Here is a 4,418-nt window from a genome sequence, read left to right as displayed (position 1 = left end):
ATTTACATCAGAAAAAAATGTATCACATTGTCTTCCCCACTTGGATTTGCCAATGAAAATGCCCCATCCAAAATCATTCCTTTCTGTAATTTTCTATCTCAGCTCCATTTTTATTTACTTCATAACATTCATTCATTACACTTTGTAATGATTTATCTGTTTTATATCAGCTTCATAGAGCACAGATCTTGGCTATTTTTTTTTTTTTTTACCAACAGATCAAGCACTCTGAGTGGCAAATGAAGTCCTTCTTTAAATATTTATTGAATGAATGGGGCCCCTGGGTGGCTCAGTCGGTTAAGCATCTGACTTTCAGCTCAGGTCATGATCCTACTGTTCGTGGGTTTGGGCACCGTGTTGGGCTCTGTGCTGACAGCTTGGAGCCTGGAGCCTGCTTCAGATTCTGTGTCTGCCTCTCTCTCTGTCCCTCCCCCGCTCACACTGTCTTCTCTCTCAAAAATGAATAAACATTAAAACAATTTTTTAAAATATTTATTGAATGAGTGAGTGAAGTAATTAAATAAAAGACAGGTATTAATAACTTAAGTAGTCATCTTTTTAGCTTTATAAAATACTTTTTGAGAGGGCAAAAAGGAGGCTGACTCTAGAATATTTAAAACTACTTTTCCACAGACAACCAAGCTGAGAATGGTAGACTTTGGGTGGAAATATTAAGAAAAAGGAGGAAGGGAGTCTGAGTAAGTACAGGAATTACATTTGCTTTAATCTAGCCTTAGTATATTAAGTTAAAATTCCATGGTGAGTTGGGGACAGGATAATCTTAATGTTAAAAAAAAAAAAGGCAGTTTTGCCAAATTTAGGCCAGACTCTAGAAAAACTATGAACAATAGCAAAGCCCTTGATCCGATATTGGCCTTGAGTTATTTTCTCCTCTGTGAATCTTGTCCTCTCATAGCATCTTGAGATTCTAAGCAGGTCTCAGTCACCTAGGTAAGTACTAATGAAAGAATCAAAGTGGTGCCTTTTGATTGTCACATCTAGGCTATTGACTTCAGAGTCAATACTAATGAAAAACAGGTGGAAAGAAAGCTACTGGGCAAAGTGAACTATACTAATCTTACTCAGGACAAATGTGAGCCTGCTCATCATGCAAGTAAATGGCCATCTTACATGTATTTATGTAAAAGGATATTTAAGGTTCTTTGTGTGTGTGTGTGTGTGTGTGTGTGTGTGTATTTTTGCAAACAATGTAGATAGATGGACAGACTGACAGAAACAGGTATCAAATACTTTAAATTTACCAATATATCACAGTATTATTTATGCTAAACAATTAGGCACAAAGTGATTTTTCAAGAATCTGAAAATGGCTCAGTGACTTATGACACACCGTCATGATAGAATATTTTTATAGAAGGATCTCATTTCCCTCAATCCTCATGCTCCCACACTCACTTCAGAGATGACGTTCCATCATTTCCACCCTTTGGTGTATAAGAGACCTCTGCCCCACCTCTCCATGTGTTATTATTCAAGGTTGAAACAGTTGCTAAACTTACTGGTAAATGGCTGATCTTCATCAGTTCACATTTTCACTAGCGTGGAATTACTTTACCTCACAAGTGGGGACACAGACTTTTAGGCTTTTATTTCATTCTTTACCTTTTCCTTGGGCTGTCCTCCTTGGGATCTGAAAGGAAGTTAGTGGGATCCTTACTATTTTTCCATGTGAAAGCATAGGATCCAGGTCCTGCATTTCAGAATATATGTCTTAAAATCTTAAAGGACAGTGCTTTCTTTAGCAGCACACACCCGAAAATTGGAACAATACAGAAATTAGCATGGCCCCTGCATAAGGATGACATGCAAAGTCGTGAAGTGTTCCATGTTTGGGGGTGAACTAGATAAAGATTAAGAATATACTTATCATGATGAGCACTGGGTCATGCATAAAACGTTGAGTCATACTGTACACCTGAAACTAATACGACACTGTATGTTAATTATACTTTAATCTAATTTTATTTTTTCTACATTTTTTAATGTTTATTTATTATTGACAGATAGAGATAGACAGAACGTGAGTGGGGGAGGGACAAAGAGAGAGGGAGACACAGAATCTGAAGCAGGCTCCAGGCTCTGAGCTGTCAGCACAGAGCCTGATGCGGGGCTCGAACTCACGAGATAGGAGATCATGACCTGAGCCGAAGCCGGATGCTTAACTTACTGGGCCACCCAGGCACCCCAACTTTAATTTTAAAAATCTGATAGAACAAATTCTCCCTGTTAATTTCTTCATTTTTAAGGTTGTAGTTATTTGTGGACTTCTATTTTTCAAACAACTTTTTAAGTAACTTTATTGTGTTCCTCAAATATCTAAGTGGATCTTAATTGGTTTGTACAATAAATTTATAGAAAAATAGACATAGTATTGTCATCTGTATAACATCAAGAACTTTTATCCACAACCATGGGATGTTTCTCTATTTGTCTTTTATTAGAGTATTAAGTTTTCCCAAGGAGAGTATGAGGTAATTATAGTAAATAGGAAGATTTAGTATGGCTTGTTTGTTAGGATTCTTGGGGCATCTTTGTCTTCAGAGATAAGAATGCTCCTTTTCTCTGGCATAGGAAGGGCACCTCTTACCTGAGAATTTTATGATCTGTTTCAATAGAGAAAGATTGGGGGGAAGATCAGAGTGACCTTTCTGCTTCTGCCATTTTCTCAAACTCCTTCAGCTTAAAATATTCAATATGCCAAAGTGCCATATTTGGGGTTAGCATGTCCTGAACTCCATCAAGTAAAAAGGGAAATCCTCAAATATTAATTATATATATGCTTCAAAAATGCTATAGGTCAGTTCTGAAAGATTTTCAAAATGAAGAGAAATACAATATTCTCTGCAAATAATTTCTATTTTCTGGTTCAAATCTAATGATTTTCAAAGTATATCTTTTACTTAGAGTTGCACCAGTAGAAAACTGAGGGAAAAAAAGTATTGATAATGAGCAAAAAATTAGTAATATAATTTAATTTACTAGGAAAGTGACTCTAAGGAAAACAAAGCAATCTATATCAGACTGATCACAAAGAATAAACCCCATGTGTTTCATGCTTAATTCTTTAGGACCTAAATTTTGATTATGGAAGATTCTCATAGAAACATTATATGATGAGAAAAAGCGAGAAAAAAAACAAGAGACTTGCCTTTTCACTCTCTTCCTTCCTATCCACTCTCCCAAACATTACGTGATAGCTGAGTCTTGCCAGTATAATTCTACTTAATCATTTTTATGAGAATTAAGTTGCCAAGTTTTTCATCAAACATCAACTACATATTGGAGAAATACAGACTTTGCGTCACATTTTATTTAGTGTTCTACCAAAAAAAAAAAAAAAAAGATTAAGTAAAGACTGAATTTATACATGTAAAGCAAATGGAAGAAATGGGGTTATTTTTCTGATAGTCTGTGCTGACATTAAATTTAACCTTGTGGAGAAAATAAAATTTAACCTTGGGGATACCTGGAATGAAGTATTTTATGATGGAAAGTAATTGAGAAATTAGCCCCAATTTTTCACTTCACTTAGAGTAAATAATACCTATTTCATTTCAAGCCAAAAAAAAAAAAAAAGGTTTTATGCTAAAGAAAATAAACTACAGAAGAAAATAAACACAAGCACATTAGGAGTTGGGGAACTTATTCACAGTTATTTTTTAAAAGGGCTTGTTGGAAAACACTTATAAATTTGGATCACAATCTCCATTGAGTAACATAGTTCTATAGCTAGGTCACTGTTATCTGTGATTCTAATCTGGGATAACCTGACAGTGTAACCATGCCTAAGAGATCTCTTTTGTTCAACAGCATTTTGTTAACCAGCTGTCTTTTTGAGGTAGAAAACTGAATTTGTTAATATAAATAACACACAGGGAGGATATGAACAGTCAAAACAGTGTAAAAGGCCTCAATCTAATTTTTATCTTCCTGTCATCCTGGGTGGGTTCCCTGAGAGACAATACTCAAGAGCGCAGAGGGAAAACTCTTACGGGATATTTTACCCTTACAATTTATAGTAAGTTGTTTTTTGACAGCTAGCTTAGGGCTTTGCCCCTCCTCTTCTAAGGAATCATGCAAAGAATGTGTGAGCCTAGGAGTCTAAGGCGGTATTTTTCTTAAACTGATGATGAACACAGCCAAAACTGAAACCCAAGGTCACAGATAATGGAAAACACACCATAGGCATTTTCATTGCCTTTATGTTTTTAATGATGTCTTCATTGTCTCTTATTGGGTTTTTGTTTTGTTTTCTTTTTACAGTCGCTTATGTTTCCTGCTCTTTGCCGATTGCTTTTCGGGCTGGCACTATAGCACTTCCATAAAATATCTTAACGGCCCCCTGCAGGGCTTCTGTAGCGAAGGGTCTGCTAATGTTTCCATTATGACCCTTGTCT

The 4,418-nt window shown here is 35.8% G+C and overlaps 1 non-coding gene across 1 annotated transcript; it reads left to right on the top strand.

Moving 5' to 3' along the window:
* The first annotated feature begins 1,750 nt into the window (after window positions 1-1,750).
* LOC128776758 (U6 spliceosomal RNA) lies at window positions 1,751-1,854 on the top strand. Its single transcript, XR_008421936.1, has one exon. It is a non-coding gene; the product is annotated as a U6 spliceosomal RNA (small nuclear RNA).
* The last annotated feature ends 2,564 nt before the right edge of the window (window positions 1,855-4,418 follow it).

Source organism: Panthera pardus, unplaced genomic scaffold (genome assembly GCF_024362965.1).
Source record: "Panthera pardus isolate Hobbes unplaced genomic scaffold, ASM2436296v1 HiC_scaffold_13, whole genome shotgun sequence".
NCBI classification, from domain to species: domain Eukaryota; kingdom Metazoa; phylum Chordata; class Mammalia; order Carnivora; family Felidae; genus Panthera; species Panthera pardus.
This window is presented reverse-complemented; position numbering and strand designations above follow the sequence as displayed.